Here is a 15,594-nt window from a genome sequence, read left to right as displayed (position 1 = left end):
GTCACTCGATCATAGAAACCATTTAAGGAATGATTTAACCAGGCTTTAGGAATATCTTGCACCACTTCCATTTTTATTTAGCAACACTGAATTTGTACAGAAGTATCAAGTGTGGGTACTTTTTTAAAAGCTCGTAATGAGGTCTATTCAAAAATAAAATATATATATATATATATATATATATATATATATATATATATATTGGGTGTTCCATTTAAAATAAGAAAGTTGAAGTTACTTAGAAAAAACTCTGTAATACCATTATTGAGTTCTTAGCATATGGTTATCCTCACATACCAAGTTTCATATCAGTGAACCATATGGTTGAAAAGTTATTTAGGTAGTGCATTTATTATTTTAATATTCGATACACTTTTATGTTTTCTTGACTTAGCAACACTGAATTTGTACAGAAGTATCAAGTGTGGGTAATTTTTGAAAAGCTCTTAATGAGTACTATTCAAAAATTAAAAAAATATATTGGGTGTTCCGTTTAAAATATGAGAGTTGGAGTTCCTTCCGGTTAAACCGGAAGTAGATAAAACTCGGTAATACCACTATTGAGTTCTTAGTATATGGTTATCCCCACATACCAAGTTTCATGTCACTGAATCACATGCTTCAAAAGTTATTTAGGTGGTGCGGGACTTTTAACTAACCCTGTATATTTGTCTCTTGCACAGTAAATCTAGCGTTAGTTTGTTGCATGACAAGGAAATCTATTCCGCACTGGCGAGGCTTCCTGGAATCGAGATAAAATTTTAACTACAGATGTTCCAGGAAAGACACAAATAGGACATCTACGTGCGTCCTGCGAAGTACCAAATCTGCTCACAGACCGCAGCGCTGTGCCAACCTCTCCCTTTTAAGTCCATTAGTCCCGTGCACCTGCACCTAGCTCATGAGTCCCACTATCCTCGGGGAGTCATAGCGCAGCGTGCATGAATACACTGTTGTTACACTAACAGGCTCGTGCTATTACAAAGCTATTATCATGTGCTTATCTGACATTGATTTTAAGGTAGGGGAGACTGTTGTACCTTTAAACATTTTTTACATTTTATTTTTTTTTAATTTTGGGAAATGACATTTTTAAAATTAAAAAATGCTTTAAATATTATTGAAGATTCTTTTACAGCTTCCTGTATGTATTTTCCTGTTCTACACATCTAAGCAGGCTGGAAAAAATAAAAATGTAATATGTTCAGAGGTACAACAGGTTCATGTACCTTAGAACATACCCTCTTGTAAGTTGAAACACATGGAATATAGGTGGGAATACAGTTGTAAGAATTGACAATCAAATGTAAAATGTATTTGCAATCATAAACCAGAGCAGGCTTCTCTGATTGAGATTTTATTTCCTGTATAGAGTGTTAGTTGGGAGACCGGAGGGAAAAAGACCTTTGGGGAGGCCGAGATGTAGATGGGAGGATAATATTAAAATGGATTTGAGGGAGATTGGATATGATGATAGAGAATGGATTAATCTTGCACAGGATAGGGACCAATGGCGGGCTTATGTGAGGGCGGCAATGAACCTTCGGGTTCCTTAAAAGCCATTTGTAAGTAAGTAAGTAAGGAGGAGCAAGAATTGCTTCAACAGCTTTCTTCAAGACATCTGGATCAATTGGGGACCTCTTAACTCCAGACTTACTTCGTGACATGATCTTAAAGTAAAAGAAAGACAAAAACAAATAGTATCGTGCATCTTGGAAGATGTTCCATGGTACAAGATGTTCTGTGTTCAAAGGTACAAGAGGGTGCACGTTTAAACAAATATGGCTCCCAAAACTAGAGATTCGAATAAATCATGGAAATTAAAATATGTTATTACTGATCAGATGATAGGGAACACACTGTAGTTGATGGATAGTAGCAAATATAATCTGGTTTTGTGTTAGAAAACATATCTCAAGCTACTAAAAAAGATGTTTTGTTCACAGAACTCACACTTTGCAATAAATCAAACCGAAACTACGACCAGGGCTACTTAGCGGCTTTCTCTACAATCTACTTCAGTTTGAGTCCTCTAGGTAGTAACAAAAAATAAAAAACAAAAAATGTTCAAAGGTACAACAATCTCCCCTATATGAATTCACACCTGTGAAATAACATTAGCATGTCTGATCTTGAAACTAGCGGATCCGGATTCAATTCTGATTAGGACAAATTACCTGATTGAGGTTTTTTCCGAGGTTTGCCCTCAACTCATTGAGAGGAAGTGCTGGGTAGCTGAACCCTGGATTCATTTCTCTTCAAACGTGCGAATTCTAAATGAGACAGTACCTAAAGTCAATGGACAGTGGACAGCTTCAGATACTTGGGGTGAGTCCACACCTGTGGAGTAACGGCTAGCGCGTCTGGCCGTGAAACCAGGTGGCCCGGGTTCGATTCCCGGTCGGGGCAAGTTAAGGCTGGTTCACAATAAACCGGGAACGGAAACGACAACGAGAACGGAAATAATGATAAAATAAATGTATTTAAATGTGAACTTTCACAATAGTTAGTTGTTAATGCTTACATTTAAATACACTTATTTTAACATTATTTCCGTTCTCGTTCTCGTTTCCGTTCCCGGTTTATTGTGAACCAGCCTTTACCTAGTTGAGGTTTTTTCCGGGGTTTTCCCCTCAACCCAATATGAGCAAATGCTGGGTAACTTCCGGTGCTGGACCCCGGACTCATTTCACCGGCATTATCATCTTCATCTCATTCAGACGCTAAATAACCTAAGCTGTTGATAAAGCGTCGTAAAATAACCTACTACTTGGGGTGAAGGCCTAATATAAGCACTAGGAAATCAAAAGGAAGATAGCAATGGCAAAGGTAGCTTTAAAAAAAAAAAAAAAAAAAAAAAAAAAAAAAAAAAAAAAAAAAAAAGGAGCATCTACTGCAGACTTCTGGAAAAAGAACTAAGGAAAAGATTAGGCAAGTGCTTTGTGTGCAGTGTGACCTTTTACGGAGCAGAAACATGGATATTACGACGAAATGAAGAGAAGCATTTTAAATATGGAGTGGACCTGGTTGGCGAGTTGGTATAGCGCTGGCCTTCTATGCCCAAGGTTGCGGGTTCGATTCCGGGCCAGGTCGATGGCATTTAAGTGTGCTTAAATGCGACAGGTTCATGTCAGTAGATTTGCTGGCATGTAAAAGAACTCCTGCGGGACAAAATTCCGGCACATCCGGCGACGCTGATATAACTTCTGCAGTTGCGAGCGTCGTTAAATAAAATATAACATTTTTTTTTTTTTTCAAATATGGATATGAAGAAGAATGGAGTTTGTAAAATGGACTGACGAAATAAGAAAATGAAGCTGTGCTAGAAAGAGTGGGTGAGATGTTGAAACTGATCAGGAAATGAAATGAAATTGGTTAGTCACTGCAAAGAAGAAACTACCTACTGAAGGATGCACAGGAATGAATAGTAAATGAGAGAAGACTTCGGGGTAGAAGAAGATATCAGAATACAGGCAACATTAAGATATATGAATCTTATGCGGAGACCAAGAGGAAGGTAAGAAATAGGAAGAATTAGAGAATGCTGAGTTTGCAGTGAAAGAAGCGTTAGAGCAATTAGCCACGGAATCCCATGAAGGGCAAGGGACTCCTACTATGCAGGGTGGCTTGTCAAGCAGTTCCCAGTTAGCCACTCCGGGAATGATGGTCACTTTTGTAATGTCATATCTGAAGGGTCCACTGTTCACTAGTCACTGTTTGGGTTGCAAGTCACTTTGTTGTCGGTCTTTCGCTGTTCTTGATCATAGATGGCCGAATCTTGATCTAAGTTCGTCTGCGGGTTAAGGTAATTATAAAGTTATAGTGAATAAATGGTAAAATTATTTCGGAAGGGGAGGTATTACGAATGACTTTGCTCTTATTTCTTCTCTTGCGTTTTTGCCCCTTACTTCCTTTTTTGATTTTCATATATTTCTCTTCATCCCTCCTCTCTTTCTCTATGTGTGCTTCTTCTCTATTCTTTTCTCCTACATTTATTCTTCTCATTTTCTTTTTCTCTTCCTCATTTTCTTTCCCTCGCACTGTATCTTTCTTTCCTTTTCCTCCTTTATTTTTCTCTCTTCCTCTCTTCTCTCCCTTTCCCTCCAATCTTCATTTATTCTTCTCCCCTTTCTGTCTACTATTTTCCTCCTTTTCCTCCTCTGCTTCTCATTATTTTATTCCTCTCCTCTTTTCTCTCCCTTTTCCTCTAAACCAGGGTTGTCAAAGCGCCTACACTTCGTGCTCTCAAGAACCCGCACATTTCCTTAGGAGCGATGATTCCACTTTATCTTGCTAAAAAGTGAACCTTGTTGGATTTGTATTGCTTGTAGTATCAGCACGTAATGCAGGCGATTTAACATTCCTGCTCTAAACCTTTCTTATTCCTCAACAATGTATTTACTTTTGTCCTCCAACTCTACCTCGTTTCTAGTCTTCCTGTCTTCCACTGCTCTCTTCCTTTCCCCTCTAATTACCTATTCTCTCGTCTCCTCTACTTCCTGCACCTCCCCTCCCCAAACCTCTTCTCTTCTCTTCTCTTCTCTTCTCTTCTCTTCTCTTCTCTTCTCTTCTCTTCTCTTCTCTTCTCTTCTCTTCTCTTCTCTTATTTCTTCTCTCTTCTTCTCTTCTCTGTTCTCTCTCCTCTCTCTTCTCTTCTCTTCTCTTCTCTTCTCTTCTCTTCTCTTCTCTTATTTCTTCTCTCTTCTTCTCTTCTCTGTTCTCTCTTCTCTCTCTCTTCTTTTCTCTTCTCTTATTTCTTCTCTCTTCTTCTCTTCTCTGTTCTCTCTTCTCTCTCCTCTCTTTTCTCTTCTCTTCTCTTCTCTTATTTCTTCTCTCTTCTTCTCTTCTCTGTTCTCTGTTCTCTCTCCTCTCTTTTCTCTTCTCTTCTCTTCCCCTCCTACGCCTTTTCCTTCTTCCTATCTTTTTTCTCTCTTCGTCATTGTTTTCCTCTACTAACCTTTTCTTCTCTTGCTTCTCTCCTCCTCCTTATCTTGCTTCCTCTTTCTTCCTCTCAGTTTCCTCGTCTCCCTCCCTTCCTCTTTTTCCTCTCCTTCTTCCTATTCTCTTTCCGTCTTTAGTTTTTTGTTCCTGTTTCTCTCTCTCTTTTCCTCTCTTTTTCTCCCTCACTCTTTACTTCTATGGCACTATTTTTTACCTGTTCGACATTCACTTTTTTCCCCTGTATTATTCTTCCTACCCTTAACTACTAAATAGGATAACCTGTCGCTGATAAATTCGACATTTTTATACTGATGATTTTATTCGTTTATGAACAAAGAATCCTGTTCCTAATTGCTGATTATTGTTTCCTTCCCCATAATACAACAAGTAATCTCCTATTTGTGATATGCGATTCCCAACTAACCTAACCTCTTGTACTCCCACAAAGTCTATTCTATATCTAGCTAGAATTATCTATTCTATATCTATCCAGAAATGCATATAGAATGTTAGTTCCTAGGCAGGAGGGAAAAACCCTTTGGGGAGGCAGAGACATAAATGGGAGGATAATATTGAAGAGGGTTTCAGGGAGATGGGATATGATGATAGACTGATAAATCTTGCTCAGGATAGGGACCGATGGCGGGCTTATGTGAGGGCGGCAATGAACCTCCGAGTTCTTTAAGTAATTATTCTACCTATTTCTCTGTATCTTTCAGTCTTCCCCTCTATCTTCCACGTTCTCTCCCTATTCCCTCCATATCCGTTATCGGCTCAAGTAACTGTTCATATAAAGACATTATTACAAAAACAACCCTTGTCAAAATTGCTATTTTTCAGGAGAACAATAAAAATAAATAGAACAACACATGTCAGCTGTTTCTGTACAACTGGTGTTTATCCTTGTGGTTATTGCACTTGACATGGGTCATTTTTGGAGTCTATAAACATTTAAAATATTATCAAATATATCCTTAATTCAATTTCATTAAAAATGACTAGGGCTGTTTTTGTAATAATGTATTCATATGTGAAGTCCCTCCCCAGTACCTGAAGATGTGTAACAGTGCTAGCAAGGTGAAGCACTTCTTCACATGATGATGATGATGATGATGATGATGATGATGTCGAGGTTGTCTTTTGGCAGTAACTATCCTACCTAAATTGACTTAGCGACTTCATGCACGCAACATCCTAAAAAAGCATCATGAATAATTTTGAAGGAAGAAACAAGCTTTGGCGATAATGGATAAATATCTCAATAAACGGGAAAGATAAAAGACCGGAATACGGTTGGCTACGATAACGCGGTTAATTAATTAACAGGATTTCTGTTTAATGGCTTTTGTTGATTTTACGCCTGTTCCGAAATGCATGATCCGATTAGTGCAGCATTTTAATTATTTGAACTGATAAATGGCTCCGGACAACAGTGGGCAGAGTTGGCAGCTTTCAGCTCTCACATATTCATTCGTGTTCATTGGCCACTGTCATCTCTTCTGAAGGAGTCTGATATTCTCCGTTTTCAACTGGAATAGACAGTATAATTTTCCAAATGGTAAGGTGCTTCTCAGCGTGCATTGTAATGTACGGAACCACTGCAGAACTGCTGGAACCTCAGTGAGTTGCTCAGAGATCGACAGCAGATGAACCTCACGCACACCGGATAAGTGCAAAAAACAAAATTGACACGCATTTAAGGAAATCCCAATGATTGCGCGAAATGTATGTACTCGGTTTTAGGGGTTAGGTACAGCTTACAGCAGTAAAATTTTGGAAATATTCAACTTTTTTTTTCTTCATTACTGTATCTTCTACAACAATGAAAAAATATTTTTACGATTTAATTTTTTTTTTTTTTTTTTTCCAAAATTCATTTCACTGTGCAGTGATTAAGCGTTTCCCATATAACTCAAAAACTATCCAACATTCTGTGATAACATTTTTTGGGTGTATTTATGCACGTCATATCTACAAAATGATGCAAGATCACTTCTTTACCTTTGATAGATTGTCTGATAAAAAATAAATTCATTCTAAAAAATTGTCAAATATCATTATTTTCTTCTAACACAATTTTATACACATACTGGGTGTTCAGTTCAAAGTGTGTCATGGCTCGCTGTATGCCGTCATGTACCTAGCCGATGAGCCTAGAGAATTCAATCTTCCTACACTTCCGCAGAGGCGTATTACTTATGTGCCAGAGAAGTTGCCTAGCAAGTACGGCGTTCATTCTGAAGAGTACTTACCGATAAGTACGGTAACGCCGGTAGTGGCAGGTATGTGAACTGTTTGGAAACACGTACTGAGGTGAGTTTTTTGTTACTGTCGGAATATTGGGAGAGGGTTAAGACGATTACTTATATGTTTGTTGACATTAACTTCGACGGTCAACATGGACACGGAGCATTTGATTTGTGTTGTGGAATGTTGCCGTACGCAACCGATGATAACAAATACCCTGCGCACGACTTCCCGCGCAAAACACAGTTCGAAAGAGGTTATGGTAGCACACAGACCGTACAGACCGCCATCTGTTGCTACGACGTTCAAGTTATACCGTACACGTTCTCAAGTTCAGATTGAACGCCTTGAATAATAGGCAACTTCTCTGACATAAAAGTTGAAACTCGCTTCAAATCGCTGACTCACAACACTGACGTCATGAGATACTTTTAAATGAATACCCAGTATAATTTGTTAAGGAATGTAGTTCAAAGAGCATGATATTGTAAACATGAGTTTCAGCAGTAAAATAAAAGAGAGAGAACATAAAAAATTTAACAAGTTTATGAGTTATGAGGGAAACGCTTCATCACTCCGCAGTGAACTGCCTCCATTTTGGATTTTGAAAAAAAAATATATTTTTTTTTTAAATCGTAAAAATAGTTTTTTTTTCATATAGCAGAAGGACAGTGTTTTACACATACCAATTTCCATTATTGTACAAGATATAGTAATGGAGGGAAAAAAAATGTTGAATATTTTCAAAATATGTTGAATATTCCCAAAACATTTACTGCTGTAAGCTGTACCTAACTCCTTAAGGTAATAAAATGTAATATAATATACTTTCTTTAACACTGTAGTGTTCTATATTTTACATATCCGTTTACATTCCATGATTAAGCATTACTGACAAGCATTACCCGCTCTAAATAATGTAAATACCCCAGTACCCGTCCATATTAGTGTACTCATCTATGTAGCTTATAGATACACATGCAGAATTCTCCATCACACATCAGTTATTTATTTATTTATTTATTTATTTATTTATTTATTTATTTATTTATTTATTTATTTATTTATTTATTTATTTATTTATTTATTTACTTATCTATCTATCTATCTATCTATCTATCTATCTATCTATCTATCTATCTATCTATCTATCTATCTATCTATCTATCTATCTATCTATCTATCTATCTACCTACCTACCTACCTACCTACCTACCTACCTACCTATCTATCTATCTATCTATCTATCTATCTATCTATCTATCTATCTATCTATCTATCTATCTATCTATCTATCTACCCACCTACCTACCTATCTACCCACCTACCTACCTATCTACCCACCTACCTACCTATCTACCCACCTACCTATCTATCTATCTATCTATCTATCTATCTATCTATCTATCTATCTATCTATCTATCTATCTATGTCTGTCTATCTCTGTCTGTCTATTTATTTATTTTGCTAATAATTGTAACATAAAATATTACATATACAGAAAAACTTTAGCTCGCCCCTGAATTGGGTACCTAAGTTTAATTATTCTATCAACGGCATTTGAAAAGTAATTAGCTTGTTTTATTGTAGTTCTTTACAATAAATCTCAATGTTAGAAATGCTTAATTTCAAATAAAATTACATCTAAATCCAAGTATGAGATCAGAATATGATGATAAATTGTATATATCGATAATAAAGAAATCTGCAATACTGATCGTTGTTATGGGATGGCATTAATAACAAGAGTGCACTGTTGGGAATAGCAAGGGCTAATGTTACGTGACAAAAATGGAAAAGAGTGTTTAGCAACAACATGATACACCTACTATGTCTGCCCTGAGTCTGTTTACTATCTTTTGTTTGCCTGCCTGTAATTGAAGACTTGAAATTTTGATAGTTTCGCACACATTCATCTCGAACGTATGTACTCTGTCCTCATTAGGATCCACATCATGGTTATAAAAACCTCACATGCATGGAGTATGAAGCTTCATACAGACATGAAACCTAACTGAAAATTTTACACAACTGTAAACAAGGAAAATGTTGTGTGTGAACGGAAGCAATTTCACTTGTAATCAAAATCTCACTTCCTCTCCCCCCAAAAAACAGAGTGTATGTGTCTATATGCATATCATTTTAAATTAAAGTTGCAATTTTTTATTATTTTGTTTACTGTTTTATTCATTTCATACACATTTGTTAGAATGTTTTCATTATTTACAGTTTTTCTTCATAAAATCAAAATAGGCTATTAAATTAAATACACGTATATTACTCATTATATACATACAGTACATTAAACGTACTAAACATATTGAATATTAAAATATAAGTTAAGTACTAAAACATAAAGAAAGTCCATTTATTAGGATGTCAATAAAAGTAGAATTAAAACTTCAACAAAATATACTGTGGATAATTGTATAATATTAAGTAAACATTTTTTTATCTATAAGATTATTCAAACGATTAGGGAAAATACGGGAATTTTACTTGAAGCAAGTAAAGAAATAGGTTTGGAAGTAAATCCCGAAAAGATAAAGCAGATGATTATGTCTCGTGACGGGAATATTGTACGAAATGAAAATATAACAATTGGAAATTTATCCTTTGAAGAGGAGGAAAAATTCAAATACCTGGGAGCAACAATAACAAATATAAATGATACTCGGGAAGAAATTAAACACAGAGTAAATATGGGAAATGCCTGTTATTATTCAGTTGAGAAGCTTTTATCATTCAGTCTGTTGTCAAAAAATCTGAAAGTTAGAATTTATAAAACAGTTATATTACCGGTTGTTCTTTATGGTTGTGAAACTTGGACTCTCACTTTGAGAGAGGAACATAGGTTAAAGGTGTTTGAGAATAAGGTGCTTAGAAAAATATTTGGGGTTAAGAGGGATGAAGTTACAGGAGAATGGAGAAAGTTACATAACACAGAACTGCACGCATTGTAGCCTATTCTTTACCTGACATAATTAGGAACATTAAATCCAGACGTTTGAGATGGGCAGGGCATGTAGCACGTATGGGCGAATCCAGAAATGCATATAGAGTGTTAGTTGGGAGGCCTGAGGGGAAAAAGACCTTTAGGGAGGCTGAGACGTAGGTGGGAAGATGATATTAAAATGGATTTGAGGGAGGTGGGATATGATGATAGGTACTAGATTAATCTTGCTCAGGATAGGGACCAATGGCGGGCTTATGTGAGGGCGGCAATGAACCTCCGGGTTCCTTAAAAGCCAGTAAGTAAGTAAGGTTATTCAAAAGTAAGTTACATTTAGACGTAGCCATAACCTTTCTAAAAATTCAGATATACAGAAAACAAGAACGCACTTATAGGCCAACTCCTCAATATATGGGGTTTAAATGTTGAATATGTCCGCCATTTTGTTCTTCAACAAGTTAACAATCTTTCTTGTATGTTGTGAATAGCACTTACTAATGGTTCTGGTGGAATATGTTCAATTTGTTGCGAAATTGCATATTTTACTTCGTCGTAGGGTTACTTAAAAAAATTCGGTCTTTTAAGTAACGCCACAGCTAAAAATCTGCTGCAATGAATTCAATATTATCTTAAACTCTCCAGGAATATCCTCAATATTTGCGCTGTCTTCAAGGCGTTGAATAATATTTACTTGGTCAGAAATACTTAAACGTGAACGTGTTTGCGTCATGTTCCTTACCGGTATGCGGGGGCTTGGATTTTCGTCACAACAAGAGATCCCGTTGTAGACTTGTTCAAAATGAAAGTGGCCGGTCTCTTGAGCAGCGAAAATATTCCAAGTCCCTTCGGATGAGCGCGCAATTCACTACCGTAAACCAGGAGCGGCCCGTCCTTATGTGCTACAATGCTACAGCACAATGATAATTTTTGCTCAAATAATGTATTTGCAATACCATAGTATCTGATCTGCCATTTGACAATTTCCCGTGGTTATGTGCATGACGCCTTATAGAGTGTTCAGTCTTCGCTCTTCGAGTGCCTCAGGGGGTACGTTGTGCTGCTCAAAATTCCACATGAGAATGTAGATTGTAGACAATTAATGCGCATGTGCGAAGCTGAAATCACTGCCCTGATTGGCTATTTTTACGCGGGGAAGTGCTGTAGTCAGCTTCAGCAGAACACAGCTTGGAGATTGCAAAAGTAAAGCGTAACGAAAGAATGCTTGTTTGTGGAAGAACTCGGAACTATGTACAGGGTGCGTCAGAAAGAACGGATGGATTTCACATGGCAAGAAAATTGTAAAGATTCATCAAATCAAAAATTTATTGTTATCAATATATTCACCAATACATGCAGTTTATTTATGGAAAACAACATTATCCATATGATGTCCTTGGCTTTCAATACAGGCATCGAGGCGTTTTCTGATGTTCGCCATCACTTTCACAGTCATAGCTGGTGCAATTGCCACGATTTCTTCACGAATCGCTGTCTTCAGTTCGTCTAGTGTATGTGATCGATGTTTACAAACTTACGCCTTCAAATGGTCCCAAAGAAAGAAGTCGCAGGGCGCGAGATCTTACCGTAGCCTCAGACAATCTCAGTGCAATAGAATTTCGTCCAGGTGATTTCTTCTTTAATGTTGAACCTGTGATACGAAATGAAGCCACCCACCGCAAAATTGTATTCCGAGTTGGAATCCTAGCGTGACATCCGATGTCGAAATGAGTCCTGAGTGGCGATCACAGACTCTTCATTTTTCAAAAATGTCTCTACGATGAAAGCACGTTGTACACCAGACCAACACCATATTCTCAACTGAAACTGCATTCTATGGCTGACCCAACAGTCGTGGTCCCCCTCACTATATCTCTCTCCTCGTTGCGTATCGATAATTTGAAATCCATCCGTTCTTTCTGACGCACCCTTTACAATGTATTTGGTAATTCAAATGTCCGACTGCTGCTGCCGTCTACCTGTTTTTTGACGTTCCTCCTGAATCAGTCAGCAAGAGACGGAAAATGGAATCCCAGAAAATTGATGCCAAGGAAGTATATGACCTTATAATTCAGGAAACTACTTATCGTTTCCAGTATTTAAGCTACCTAGACGCAACAAAATTGTTAAATAGCAAATTTTTTTTAAATTTTTCGCATAATTTTCCTGAACGCGAACTTGGAGTTGCTGTCAACAGCTATACTGTACTGAACAAAAGAGTGTTAAAGACACAACTTTGAGTTATATACGGAAGACCCGACTTCCGGAATATAGATGGAGCTCTTCAATTGTTACAATACATAGCCTCCAACAATTCACAGGATCCATTCCGTAAAGTAACGAAGTTGTTAAATATTTTGGTTACAACACCAATGACCACTGCTGAGCCAGAAAGATGTTTTTCTTGCTTAAAACGCATAAAAACGTTTTTAAGGAACATTATGTCCCAGGATCGCCTCACTGCTCTTGCAATACTGTCAATAGAGAATAGTATGATGTCCAAAATGGAGCGGTTTAACACCAGGGTAATTGACAAGTTCTGCAGTAGGAAGGAACGTCATATGGATTTCGTATTTCGTCACTAGGCGAGTCTCAAATTAAGATAAATACATATAAGTGTACGCCTATACAGTAGGCCAATATAGAAATTTTAGCACACTCATTATTTTGACCACCAGCCGCTACTGCCGTAAACCTCCGTGCGCAGCTTTAGTTAACTCCATAATACAAGGCGCTGATTTTGGCTACCTCCACAGCATGCTTCGAATCTCCGTAGAGAATTTTTTGTTTTGTTCTTTCTTTTATTTTTACAACTCCTTTTAGTGTAATGTAATCAAACAATTTTGCTTATATTAATTCATGTTACAGATAATTACAAAATTGATGAAAATTTGTTGTTATAATTCCAGGAAATCTGGATATATTTTGTCGTCAGAATTATGGTTTTTCTTCCTGTTTACAATTGCTACGTTTAAGCCCTGATGATCACGGATTTAGATTAGTGTAATAATTATATTCCCTGTAGCACAACTTGCAAATTAATTATTGTCAATTATTTAACCGCCAACATATTTACTGAATGTTCCTTAGGCAATAGAGTGTAAAGCAGCAGGAATTAATAAAATAATTAACAGGAGCATTTTAATACCTTCACAGCATGCTTGGCGTGGAGCAGTAGTTAAGCTACTTAACTTCTATGCAGACACTTCGAGTTCGAATCCCCGTAGTGAATTTTTTGTTTTGTCCTTTCTTTTATTTTTTACAACTCCTTTTATTTAATACGGCGGCCGGGTAGCTCAGTTGGTAGAGCAGCTGGCTACGGACTGAAAGGTCCGGGGTTCGATCCCAGGTGGTGACAGGATATTTTCTCGTTGCCAAACTTTCAGAACGGCCCCGAGGTTCACTCAGCCTCCTATAAAATTGAGTACCGGGTCTTTCCCGGGGGTAAAAGGCGGTCAGAGCGTGGTGCCGACCACACCACCTCATTCTAGTGCCGAGGTCATGGAAAGCATGGGGCTCTACCTCCATGCCCCCCAAGTGCCTTCATGGCATGTTACGGGGATACCTTTACCTTTACCTTTTATTTAATACAGTCAAATAATTTTGCTTATGTTAATTCATGCTACTTACAGATAATTACAAAATTGGTGACAATTTGTTGTTACAATTCCAGGAAATCAGGATATATTTTGTTATCAGAATTATGGTTTTTCTTCCTGTTTACAATTGCTACGTTTAAGCCCTGATGATCACGGATTTAGATTAGTGTAATAATTATATTCCCTGTAGCACAACTTGCAAATTAATTATTGTCAATTATTTAACCGCCAACATATTTACTGAATGTTCCTTAGGCAATAGAGTGTAAAGCAGCAGGAATTAATAAAATAATTAACAGGAGCATTTTAATACCTTCACAGCATGCTTGGCGTGGAGCAGTAGTTAAGCTACTTAACTTCTATGCAGACAGGTCGAGTTCGAATCTCCTTAGTGAATTGTTTGTTTTGTCTTTTGTTTTATTTTTACAACTCCTTTTATGTAACATAGTCAAATAATTCTGCTTATGTTAATTCATGTTACTTAGAGATAATTACAAAATTGGTAAAAATTTGTGGTTATAATTCCAGGAAATCAGAATATATTTTATGGTTTTTCTTCTTGTTTACAATTACTACGTTTAGGTCCTAATGATCACGGATATAGATTAATATAATAATCATATTGAACCGTCAACATATATACTGAATGTTACTTAGGCAATCGAGTGCAAAGCAGCAGGGATTAATATAATTACTAACACGGCATTTTAATATGAAAGCCGCTAATTGTCGTCTTTAGTGTTACTTCTATCTAGCATCAAAAGTTTCTATTAACACGAAAAAAAATAATAAAGCGAAAAGTATTCTAAGGATAAAAAATAACAAAAACCTGTTATATTTTCACTGATGCATTTAAAAGGCAACAAAAAAAAAAATTTAGTAACTCCACAAAGATTTGAACTTGCAACCTCACGAATTCTCAGCTATCGCTCTACAAACTACGCTAAGAATTTTACTGCAGTCAGAATGGCATTGTAACGAGCAATGGTCGTACTCCACTTGAGAACTTGTTATACAGTATATAGTGTTTGTGTTACAATATTCACTGCTTAAACACCCTAAGCGATCTGTCAGTTTTAAATCTCGTATATGAATTGTTTTCTCGGAAGATTTTAGCGATTAATAGTTTTGTTCCTCATTATGACTACTGGAATAATATACGCAATCTTTTGAACAAAGCCTGGCTGTCCCGAGCACTCACGGAAATACCCGATTCGAACTTAGTCTCTCAGTCCCGGCTACTTCCATTTTGACCAAGTGTACTGGTTTGCTGCTTTCTTTAGACTAAAACTCATACTAAATCGGCGGAGTAGTGTATGAACAATATTCCTCCGGTAGTTTAGAGAAAACTGCTGTACACGAATGAACAGATAGATGCATGTCCGAAACTACTTTCCTGTATCAGAGATGCTGCAAACTTAGGTATTTCGGCGCAAATCTCGAAACCGATTTTTCGCAACATTACTGAAGTCCTCAGCTGTGGAGTAACGGTCAGCGCGTCTGGCCGCGAAATCAGGTGGCCCGGGTTCGATTCCCGGGCGGGGCAAGTTATCTGGGTGATCTTTTCTTCCGGGGTTCTCCCTCAACCCAGTATGAGCAAATGCTGGATAACTTTCGGTGCTGGACCCCGGACTCATTTCACCAGCATTATCACCTTTATTTATTTATTTACTTACTTATTTATTTATTTATTTATCTATCTATTTTTTATTTATTCATTTACTTATTTATTTACTTATTTATTCACTCATTTACTTATTTATTTCTTTACTTATTTACTTATTTATCTACTTATTTATTTACTTATTTATTTATTTACTTATTTATTTACCTATTTATTTATTCATTGATTGATT

General features: G+C 36.9%; 1 protein-coding gene across 2 annotated transcripts in view; it reads left to right on the top strand.

The window, feature by feature from the left end:
• Window positions 1–15,594, top strand: part of rho-5 (rhomboid-5) — a 579,824-nt gene that overhangs the window by 430,890 nt on the left and 133,340 nt on the right. The window lies entirely within an intron of this gene.

Source organism: Periplaneta americana, chromosome 6, assembly GCF_040183065.1.
Source record: "Periplaneta americana isolate PAMFEO1 chromosome 6, P.americana_PAMFEO1_priV1, whole genome shotgun sequence".
NCBI classification, from domain to species: domain Eukaryota; kingdom Metazoa; phylum Arthropoda; class Insecta; order Blattodea; family Blattidae; genus Periplaneta; species Periplaneta americana.
The sequence above is the reverse complement of the archived record's forward strand: the minus strand, read 5'-3'. Positions and strand labels throughout refer to the sequence as shown.